This window comes from Netta rufina (genome assembly GCF_964035555.1).
Source record: "Netta rufina genome assembly, chromosome: 12".
NCBI lineage: Eukaryota > Metazoa > Chordata > Aves > Anseriformes > Anatidae > Netta > Netta rufina.
Genome location: NC_140135.1, coordinates 9,460,836 through 9,472,910, shown reverse-complemented (window position 1 = coordinate 9,472,910; position 12,075 = coordinate 9,460,836). Strand labels below are relative to the sequence as shown.

Sequence of the window (12,075 nt, the reverse complement as noted above, 5' to 3'; positions counted from 1 at the left end):
TTTTTTTTTTTTGAATTACATACAGTATGTTAAGTTAATGTGAGGAGAATAATCCGTGTTCTAAAACTCAGAGATTCCTTCCTAGACCGACAGTAATATACACATTTTTTAGGCTTTCAGTGTAGCAATGCAAGACTTTCAAGTGGAAAATTGTTAATTTACTATAATGAATTGAAACGTGAAAAAACAAATATTTAGTTAATTGCCTCATAAATCTGTCTGTTACTATCAGTGGAATTAAATTGATAAACAGTTCTTTAAAATTAATTTCCACATGGCAATGTGCAGATTTTATTTTATTCAAACCCCATTAGGTATTTGTATGAAAGAAAACATGAATTTATATTTCCGTCACATTAAAGAGCGTGTGTGACAAAACACACATTTCCTACCATGGATACTGAGGCTTTAATACATTTGGCATAATGAGCAGTGCTAGATGCTAGTTATTTGCAATGCAATACCAGCTGAAAAGTGAAGGTGCATCACACTTTTATGATTGTATCATGTCACTTTACTGTCAATACACCTTAACTCATCAGCCGTTTGCTTTTGGGGTCAGGAGAGCATGGATGTGATGCCTGAAAGTCACGTAATATTTGGGGCTGAGAGGTGAGGAGAAAGGGACGCTCTTCCAATGGCCCTGTTGAGCTTATTTCTGGTGCCTGTACAGGTGGGGGCTCCCGGTGAGAGGAGGAGGAGGAGGTCCATGATTCACATTCCTGGGCCCCAGTTGCCTCTGCAGGCCCAGCTTTTCCAGATTCAAGCCTGCTGCAGTAGCACTTGTGGGTACTTGGTATAAAAGGAAGCTGGCAAGCTGAGTGCTGTTGTACTTTAATCACCTAATGTCATTATGCCCTGTGCAGTATCAGTTTTTCAAAGTAAGTGGGGCACTACACGAAATTAAATCATTTGATACGCTCCCTCCTTGCAGCAAATGTAATAAGAACATCCTTGCCTACCTCTCCCAGTGACATTCAGCAGGAGAAAACCTGTCTCACTGTGTATGACCCAATGTTCTGGAAACGCACATAAAGATAATTCCTTCTTGCTGGATGGTGTTGTTAGTTATACTTAAAATTCAACTCGATGGTTGTCATCTCGGAATTTAGTGGTGGATGAATGGTTGCAAGTTACAGCTGGTCTCATGGTGAAGTTTGATGTCTGGGAGTCAGGACGCCTCAGTTTAATTCCCACAGCTGTCTCTTGCTTCTTGAATGACCTTAGTCAACTCACTTGAACTTTCATTCCCTCAGTTGTTTTGCTTGAAATCAGTAGTTACTCCTTCCCACAGGCATAGTCTGGCATGACTTGTGCTGATTTGTAAAGAGCTTTGAGATCCCCCAAAGAAGCCAGCTAGAGGGACAAAATATTATGGTAACGATGGCCTTCCTCCTTCAGAGGAAGGAGGCTGCAAACACATTTTCATTTAGCTTTAATAATACTTTAATAATCAAAAGAAGAAATGTAATGTTTAATATTTAAACAAAATCGCATTCACTTTCTTCTCATGTTAAGTGAGTATTAAAGCAGGATGGAAGCTAGTTTACATATTATTACACTAGACTTTTTTATTATTAAATACTGAAATGTGCTGGAGCTGGCCAACCTCCAATGGATATGACTCACTAACATTGCATTTTAATATTTGCAAGTTACACAGTATGTTTCTATTAGACAAATGGTTGACGGTAAGGAATTCAAAGAGGATGCACTTTTATTAAATAACATGTTGTCTTCATGTAATGAAAATAAATAGCATTATTTATTTGCTGATTGACAGCAGCAGGGACAAAAGTACTTATAAAGGGTTTGTAGTGTAAATAACTGCTATTCAGGATGCAGTAATCCATGTGTCTGGTCTTGAAAATGCAAGATATAGTTAGTGTCGTGGGATATGCGTCTGAGATTCTCTGCAGACTGAAGAGAACCAGAGCTTCCTGTCCACCTGCTTGTAATAAATGTAGATGCCCCAAAATACAAATGTGAATTCCCTTCTCACATATCTGATAAAATGCAAACATTGTTAAATCAATCAGATTTTTGGACCTGTATGAATGATGAACTTAGTTTGAGATAAAGTGATAATTTTCGCATGAGCTGTGAAACTCCTTGCAACAGGATATTCTGTTTGAAAGCATTAAGGATGTTAACACATAGATATCAGATCCTTTGTACTTAACATTTAGCTATGGGTGTCAAAAATTTCTCAAGGCAGAGGTGATATTTTGGTGGAATGCTCTGCTCTGTTCCTAGGTGGTTTGCTAGGCGTTGCTGTTGGCCATTGTAAGAGGCAGAATGGGTTAGAGCTTTGGTCTTACTTTCTTCTGGGAATTTGGCCCTAAATGGCCATGTTTTCTTTGTAGTGGCATTCCTGTCATTCATGAAATCATTTATACATGTAAATAATACATGTGAAATTTCAAGTACGTAATTGGGGAAACAGTTTCTGTTTGGCTCTGGAAATTACAGTACTTGGATTATTATTTGTATCACACCAACCTTAAAAAAAAATCATATTTCAGACATGAGGTTGTAGATTTGGTCAGTTTAAATACAATTATGTTATGATTTTGCTCTACCTGAAGAAGAGAAATTATTTTACATTTTTTTAAGTGATCATTTTTAGCTTTCAAATCCAAGGGCAAATTTCAAACATGTGTTTTTAAACTTTTGGCAGTGGATAAAGAATTTCTGTTAGCATGTGGAATATAGCTAGTTTGTACAAAAATGTTGCTGTTGCTTAGAACTGGCAGTGTTAAAAGACCTGGCTTCTTTGTCATTATTAAAAGGCTAGGTCCCATCCAGCCGTCATTGAAATCACTGGGAAAATTGCCAGTAGCATCAGCTGAAGTTGAACTGTGCCCTTAGAGAGGATGTAAACCTCAGCACTGCTGGCGAACTTTGTGCTGCTTTGGTTAAATTATTTAGTCATACTTTATACTTGGTTTATTAATGAGAAATAAACATTGTGTGCTAAGACATGAGCGGTATTTGTTATAGATTATCTTCCTCACTAGAAGCCAAAGATAGTGGTAATCCATTGATCTGCTGACTCTGTGTCTATTCAGGAAAAAAATATCTACAAAATATTATACTTTCTGAAGCTGTGTATAACAGGCACCTTATTGCTGTGAGGCATTTTAAGGTCTAGTGGAAGAAGGCTTGAAGTTTGGGATTTGAATATTCAAGGTTCTTTCCAAGCTGATGACCAGTAAGTCTCGGGAAGCCACAAATTCATTGTGTCTCCTGCGTTTTGCTAGTGCCTGAGATGGGCAATATATTGATGACGGCACTGAAATGCATGTTTACTTGAATCTGAAATGAGAGCACCTTGAATTTATTTGACCATCTCTTCCTTTCCAGTAGATATTACTACAACAAATGGACGCAATTATATGGGGTTTCAACTGAGAGAAGAATAATTTATTAGAAAATAATTTCTCTAGCCAGAGTCCTAAATAACAATAAATTAAATTATATTAGGCTTACAGTACTACTTGCCTGTGTATTGGGGTCTCTGAATCAGTCTGTATGTATGCACTATAAACAAAGGCCTGCGTGCACTTCTCCTTCAATCTAAAATTGATGAATGAAATAGTCATCCTCCTGAATTTTTAATTTTCCTGTGGTGGCATTCTTCAGCACACGTTAAGTTTTAAGAACATGTGGTTAAAGAGCTGCACAGCATGTGAAAATGCTCAAGGGAGCAGAGGTGCCTGTTAGTAAATGAGTGCATTTATTAGAGCTGTAGGAGTAGCACGGAAGCACTTCTGTGATAAAATACTCAAGCATTTGAGTCTGCTGATTCATCTGTCTCCAAAAGGATGTGTTAATCAATGATTGTTTTGTAACATTTTTAAAAGGTTAGATTTATATCTGCTGGCTGTCTACTGCATATCATTGCCAACATTTCAGGAAAATACTTGGAAAATATAAGGACTCAATTTGTAAGGATACATCCTACAGGTACCTAGAAAAGTTTTAAGTAGCAATATTAAAGAAAAATTTTAGTTATAAAATGGAGGTAAAGACAAAAGTAGCGTTCCAAATGGTTTTCAGTGCAGATATAAGGGGTGCAGCCTGTATACATTAAGTGATAATCAACCACACAATATGGACTTTCTATTTCCATATATTAAAATGTATTTTATTCTTTGAAAATGGTGCATGTATAACCAGAAGAAACTTAGTAGCACATTTTTAATTAACAATTTGAGGTATCCAACCAAAGGAAAAACAGACAGTAAACGGCTTTGTTAAAAGATCTTTAATTGCATCAAATTATTGTTATTCCTTTGGTGTAATACATGTACTCCATGTAATAGTACCGTGCCACATTTACTGTTGATGTGTATAAAGAATAACGCACAGCATGCAACTAAACAAATCTGTTTTTATCAGTAACAGATTAATACGTAGAACAATGTAGAAGCATGGTGGAAGCTATGAAGCTGTTAGGAGATGTGCTTTGAAATGTTTTTGAATTACAGCATATACTTTGGCAAATGCCTAATGGCTTCATTGCCATCAGTGAATTTTGAAGAAACTTCAAATACCAGAAGCAATCAACAGAACCTTAAAAAAAGGGGAGTGTGGGGGGAGGTGTAAAAATGACTGCCATATTCTGTTAAACTCTTGAGTGCAATGAAATGAAATTCAGAATTCAGGTGGAACCTCCTTCCCTGTCCAACCCCCCTACTACAAGCTATCAGAGTCCCCTTACAGTCACAGGACATTACCCATCTAATAGAGCTTCCTGATACAGGTCCAGTGTCCTGAATATAATTCATTTGGTGCCAAAAATAGTCATAAATCTCACCTTTATGTGAGTTTGCTATAGGTTATTAGCAGTTTAGAGTAAACCATGACTAACATAGTGGATTCAAGGTGTTTTTTGCTAAGCTGGTAAGAATACCTTAGTGTTCATTCATTTATTAAACAACAAACAAGCTAACAACAGAAAAAACAATAAAAAATACCAAAAAAAAAAAATATATGTATATATATATCCTAACTAGATATTTACATATCGGGTATTTACTCTTAGAAATATAGTATGTTGCAAAGCTATTTTATGTGATTGATGTTCTATAATGACTGTTTGTCTTTTAATGTCCTTTTGGAGTTGTGTTTATATTATAGCCATTTTTCTCTTCAGATTCCTTTTTCTCTTTTCCTTCAGTTTTGCTTTTGTTTCCCTTAGTACAAATCTGAACTGACAAGAGGACTGTAATAGAACTCCAAAACATACCTTGAACACACATTGTTAACCAAATTACAATCACTGATGTCGTTTACACGTGTAGCCTTTCAAAGCATGAACATGTTCATTTAATTTGCTTTTTAAATATCCCTAACAGTGTCCCCGAGCATTTTAATAAAACAGAAACAGTTAATTATTGCCGAATAAGAATATCCAAACACAGTGGTCTGCAGCTTGCATGTAAATGTATCTGACAGCGCTTCTCTCTCGAAGAGAAAATTGTGTAAATTGCCACTTATTATCATTTTTAATAAATAAGTCTTATCTTGATTCTGTTTCTCTTTTTCTTTCCCACCCCTCTGCAATACTGTTCAACAACCATACTTTCAGTGGGACCATTTCTATTACAGAGTGATTGAGCTCTGATTTACACATCAATTACCCAACTTCATGGAGATTTTCATGCTCCCCTAGCTGACATCAATGAAGCATAACTGCGTAAGCGCTTTATTTCATCCCAGTTTTTGATAACTCAGACTGATAACTAATCATATCGAAAGACAATGTGCTATGATACAGGAAACAATAAATGCTCCCCTTTGAAACCTCATCTGTTCTTTATACGCTTACTATTCAGGAACTTATCTCTGCCATCCATTCCCCCAGAATTGTTCCTTCCAAATTCATGTTAAGGAAAGGTTTGGGGATGCATAATGCCAAAAAGAGGAGAAATTGAGTGACAATAACATTTTCTAGATACTTAGGGGGAAAAATAGCTAAAAAGAATGAAGAATGTGACAAATATAAGCCAAACCCTTAGCCTTCTAGTTTAAATTTCCATAAATTGCCTAGGGGTCTCTTGGGTGTTATTTTGTTCGGAGGCTTTAATCTTCTGTATTCTTTATCTAACGGGCTATGGGAATGGCATTGTTTTTAATGCAAATTGTTAAAAGATTTAGCTCATGTGGATAGATAACCAGTGACCATCTCAAGTGTTTCTTATACAGAACTGTTGAACATCAAAGACAGAATATTCTGTATTTTAAAATAAATCATTTATCTTGAAGTATGATGATAGATATGTTCAGCATTAGATACTTAGAGTAACTATTCATGCAATGAAGAAGAACACAACATTAAAGCAAATGTTAAATAAGAAAGATTGAGAGAAGTGTAAAGCTATTCTATGGTGGCCTGATTGTTCTCTGTTAAGTAGTAAAATTGCCAGGACAAAGATGCAAGAGCAGTGCCACTAAACAGATGAAGAAGAATTTTGCCATTTTACGTGGGTACTGCTCATGACATTTATCGTTAAGTGAAACAAAGCCTTCAGATGGGCAGGGAAGATGTGGTAAGTTAACCATATTTTTGCTTAAAGATCAGGTTTTGAAATTCCCCTCGTTTACTAAATATATGTTAAGAATTGTAATAAAATTTAAGACCTCGGGCAGATTTTTTCATTTGGAATGATGAAATACCACAGAGTATACTGGGAGAATCTGAATACACTCAGAAACCTGTTCTCCTTCCTTTGTACGATCTTGTGGTACTCTGGTTTTACATGAAATCAATGGAGTAATGTTGAGATAAATATGGACTAATGTAGAGGGGAATTGCTACTGTAATGCGTTTGCTAGAGGTAGACTTTCACCTTGCTGGGCTATCAGGTGAGACTGCTTTTTGCCTTACATTTTTACTCACATTGAAAAAGAATTGCCCTGGTGTGGAAAAGCAGCCAAGCGCGTATTTTAAGCATGGGAATATTCTCATTGACCTGAGCTGGATTTCTCACATAAATCAAAAATGTTCACGAGTGATTTTTCATCTGGGCTGTTTAATGCCTTGCTCAGGCATATGAATATTTGAGGAAGTCCAGTTTCTGGTTTTACCTCACCAACCTCCAGAGCACTTGTGGCAGAGAACAATTCTGTCCAAGAGTGAGAACTGTGAAGAAATAACCTTGGAAAGGGACTTTGAGTTCTTAAATTTATTCCATTTTATATTCACCGTGTCTTAGTTTAGGAGCTTTTGTTTATTTCTTGTTTCCACAAATGACAAACATTTCAGTTTGAGAGCTTCTTTCATCATTTAGGCTAACCTGATATTTTAAGGCAGAGGGGAGAGCACTATTACAGGAGAATATTTGATTTGATCAGTGTGCATTTTTGTGAATTCAGACATTGCTGCTTTCAATATTTAAAGAAACTACTTCCCTAACTTGTGGATAAATGCTGTTTTTCTCTAACGTTATGCATTTATCCTCCAGCATGTAGTCTGTCACTACTATAAAGCCTCTCTGCTCCAGCTTTTTATTGATTCTTTCCCTATTGCACTTTTGTTGTTTTGTCTGAATCAACAGAGCAGTGTTCTGTTCTCATTCATGATTTTTCTGCAACATTAGATATTTGATCATTCTCTTTTTTTTTTTTTTTTTTTTTTTTTTTTCCATGTCACAGTGACTATTCCTTCAAACTTGTCTGGTCTGACTTCTTTCTTCTCCTTTCTCCTCTCTGTCAGGCTTGTCTGTCTTTCCTAGTCTTCCACGCTTTGGGAGACTACCTTGTGGCTTTAGTTACTGCATCTTTGAAGATAAACCCCAAATGCCAGGTCTCAGCCTTTAGCTGTTCATCTTACTTCTTTGGCTTTCCTTCTAACTCTTCCCTTAACCTCTAGCTCTTTTGCAATGTCCTGAATGTTTTTTTTTGTTTGTTTGTTTTTGTGTTGTTTTTTTTTTTTCTTTTACCTCCAGATCATTTGCACCGCATCTCCTTACTTTCCCTGCAGATGCTTGCACTGTCCTTTCCAGTGCCCAAATTTTTATTCTACTTCCAGATCTCTTTTTGACCATGCATGTCTGACTTCCATCTCTTATAATCAGATCTGTTTTTAGCTTCCAGTCCAAAACCTATGGCAAAAGACAAGCACTTGCTGCAACCTCCTTCCTCACCAGCCAGCCTCTCCCCCTCTCTGCCTGTCGCCCACGTCCCTGTCACCATCGCGGGCTGAAGGGTGCAGCTCCCTGGGCCTTGCTGGCGCTGTGGGTACACCGGGCTGAGCACCTGGCCTGTCACAGCACATCGGCTCACCGCCCTCCCGGAGGGTGTCTGTTGCTGAGAAAAATGACAAATGAACGTATGCTGGTCTGATTTTAAAGGATTAAGTACGCCTTTATTTGAAATGCATTTGCAGCTCATGTTGATGTTAAAGCAGAGCGATAGTGTTGCTGTTCCCATCCTTTCTGCCATACCCAGCACACAGGTAATTTTTAGAGCAGTAGTCTCGTGTACTTTGTTGCATTCTTATTGCTCACCATTCCCGGTCTTCGCAGATTTATGTACGGGCTTCCCCATTCTAATTCAATTATTAATCTAATAAGTGGTAACAAAACAATAAAGCTCATGTATTTAAACTGCGTTGTTACCTAATAGCTGTATCTAGGGAACTGGCCCTCTCAGATACAATGAGTATCACAGCCTCCAGCTGTTTCCTTCTCAATCTCTTTTTTAAATGTTTACAAAACTGTGTATTTGTGATTTCCTACTCTCCTGGCATTAGAGGAGTCATGAAGTATTTCTCATACTAATGAGACAGCCTGAACTCTGCTGTTCCTCGTGGTATCTGACTACAGTTTCACTGACACCTTCACCACTAATCATATATCCGTATTTCACAGAACATTAGTTAGGCTTTATATTAAACACGAGTCCCAGAGATTGCCTTGTGGCTGCATTAAGAGTTTCTGGAGAACATCCCACTAGGTTCTCAGTGCTCTGCAACCTTGTGATCTAATCAGCATTTCTCTTCGGATCACAAGGAACCTAAAAAAGTTATCCTAATCTGTGTATGATTTTATCATATTTGACTTTCCACAGCCACAATCAGTGCCATGTCAAGCTTTTGCATAGCACAAATGCATTTGCAGAGAAATAAACCAAGCAATTGACCTGACAGGATGAGCAACCACTTGCTTTTGTGTAGTCTTTGTACACTTAGGGCTGTGGGGTAACTGTAGGAGTTGAAAGTTTGAAACAAACGTTCATTTTTTTTATTATTTTTTTTTTTTCCTCAAAAGACAGTTTATGAGAAAGATTTGGACTGATTTAGAGGCAGCAATTCACTTAGGGTTTTGCTTCTGTGGTAATATGGATGCTCAGTTTGATAGTCTGCAAATGTCATTGGGATCTGGGGCATGAGATGCCCCTTTGTGCTCGTCTCTTGGGTGCGTGGAGAATCTGTCTTTCAGAAAGATGTGCACTGAGAGATACCTAAGTATGTTGTGTTAGAAAATACTGTGCTTTTTGTGTGTGTGTGTGTGTATGTGTTTTTTAACCTTTCCTGTTAAAATTGTAAATACTGTCTTAGTTTAATATAATGCCTTTTAAAGCGATTGTACCATTTTGAATTACCACTGCTTTCTCGTTTTTGAATTAGTGGTTTTGTAATGTGTCACAAAACTTGTATGGAGAGTCTTAAAGCCTTTGCTGCTTTTTCTCAGTTAAGACGTGGCATAAGGCCTCCACTTGGTTCCCTAAATACTCTGCATGCTTGAGACCAGAGCCAGCTTGTATTTAAAGTGCTGAAGCCTCACATGAAAGATGAGATCTGTTCTGTGCTGAAGCCTGTGATCCGTGATTCTGTGATCCGTGTTCAGTCTGATCTGAGTGGGTGCAGGATTTCACCTGGAAATACTGGGACTGGGTTGCCGTTGTAAGGCTGTAAAATGCAGCTCTAATTTTCATAAATAATTCTTTCTGAAGTGGCAGTGCCTGGGATGCGCCTGCTACCATAAGAAAAGATTACTCGTGCAGGCTCTAATACCCTGCTTTCAGTAGATCCACCAGCTTAAGTGACTGCTGCAGGTGAGATTGGGCTCCTCACTTCATGACCTGCTCTTTGTGCAAGAATTGCACCATCTATAGGCAAGGCTGCCAAAGAAGTCACTGGGAAGATCTCCCATGAGATTTTTGTTCCCTTACTCCCATACCTGTGGACTTCAGGCTTGATACGGAGACATGGCAGGAAGAGAGAGTCGTGTCCTCCTCTTTACCTTTTAGTGAGCAGGTACTGTAGTAAAGTGACCAGTGGTTACAACAATTTCACTTTGCTCCCCCTCAGGAAACCCGTAAATAGCACTATTAGCTTTTGCAAAAACACCACGAATGATTACAGGAATGTTCTGGAGCTTGGTAGTGGTGAGCTCCATGGATGTGGGGCAGCGATGTCACCACGTCAAGGCGTCATGTGGCATCTTCACAGACTTCTCACCCGTGGAAGGAAAAGGTGGATGGCAATCATTCAGCTCAGCCTGTGGAGGTGGCTTTGCGTTGTTTCTGAGCCATACTCGAGCGTTATGCAATTCAAACCTGAGTGATCTTGAGTTTCTTATACCGGTTATTAATTCATATTTTTGATTTAAGGATTTCACTGCAGCATTTGTCTGGGCTTTTTTCTTTCCCTCCCTGTACAAAAACAAGCGTGTGAGTGTAACGATACAGGGAGTCATCAGGAAACAGACATATGCTTTCCTGTGCTCTCTGCAGGGCTTGCAGGTTCAAACACAACCTGCCTGAATCATAAGAACTTTAATTGAGTAGATAAAGAGGTCCTCATAATTATAAACTGCAGTAGGTATAACAAGAGGCTAAATACATAGCTGTGGTTTTAATTAGCTGGTGCTTCAAATTAGTAATTGTGGTTTCACTCAGAAATCAGTGACTTTATACACTGTTAAAACCTCATCACTGTGCAGTTCATTCCTCATTATATCTCTCGGTGTGAAGCTTTCAATACAACATCATGCTGAGCTAAAAAGGCAAAAGTTGTAGAAATTTGGTTATCTTCCAAGTGCAGTGGAGCTCTATAGAGGTTTAATTCATTCTCACCAGAGACAGGAGAATTAAATGTTCTTTGTTACATATGTAATATGTCCATCTGTACATATGCATCTGTACATACGGGGCGGGCATGGGCGTGTGCATGTGCATGTCCAGAGTCTGTCAGGGAGGTATTGCTTACAGCAGATGACATCGGTGCATGTACTAAACCTGCTATTCAAATTGTCATCTGGAATTTGGTAGCTAATTAACTGACACAAAGTAGAGCCAAAAGCCTCATAACAAATCAAATATGGGTTGAAAGCACAGAAGTGTCCCTTAATGCTTGTCACGTGAGGGGTTGTCAGTGCAAGTTGAAGCATGCATCTCTTCCTTTCCTCTTTTCTTTCCTGCCCTCCCCTCCCCTACAGGGTTTTAATTATATCTTTTCCCTCAGAGGAGCAGGAGGTAGTTTGCAAAGCTAAGAGACCAAAGTACTTCAGTGCTATTCAGGGGAGAAGTGAGTGTGATCTCACAGCTTGTCAGCTAGGTCTGGCAGGTGCACAGAGTAAGCTGACGTACAGATAAGTGCCACTCACCATTGCTGTGCTGAGGCGATAGATCCTTTCCTGTTTGTTTGTTTGGGTGTAGGACTCTCTGCTGCTAGAATCAACTTCCCTAAAGTCTCTTCTTGGAGATGGCTAGAGAAACCCTTTTTAAAACACCCTTAACACTCACAGTGAAGCCTTACATAAATTTTAACGAGTGCATGGGACAAAATTAGGTGGTCAAAATCACACAAGGCTGAACTAGAGCGTAGGGATGGATAGAGACAAGTGTTACACAGTTAGTTGGATTTGAAGACATTGCAGTGCTTCCTTAACTTCACTTTTTGCTTTCTTTGCACAAAGACGGTCTCCGTAGGTGTACGTGCACATGTTTATGTATGTGTGTATGTTCATATATCCTGCAGACTGTTCATACGAATGTGTCAAAATTTGTATTATTCTTGTGCATAACATTCCGTTAATTTGAAGAAATACATTCTGTCTGTTT

The 12,075-nt window shown here is 38.4% G+C and overlaps 1 protein-coding gene across 1 annotated transcript in view; it reads left to right on the top strand.

Annotated features, from left to right (window-relative positions):
* Positions 1-12,075, top strand: part of AFF2 (ALF transcription elongation factor 2) — a gene marked incomplete at both ends in the record, with an annotated part of 326,636 nt that overhangs the window by 73,091 nt on the left and 241,470 nt on the right. The gene's annotated exons all lie outside the window — the stretch shown is intronic.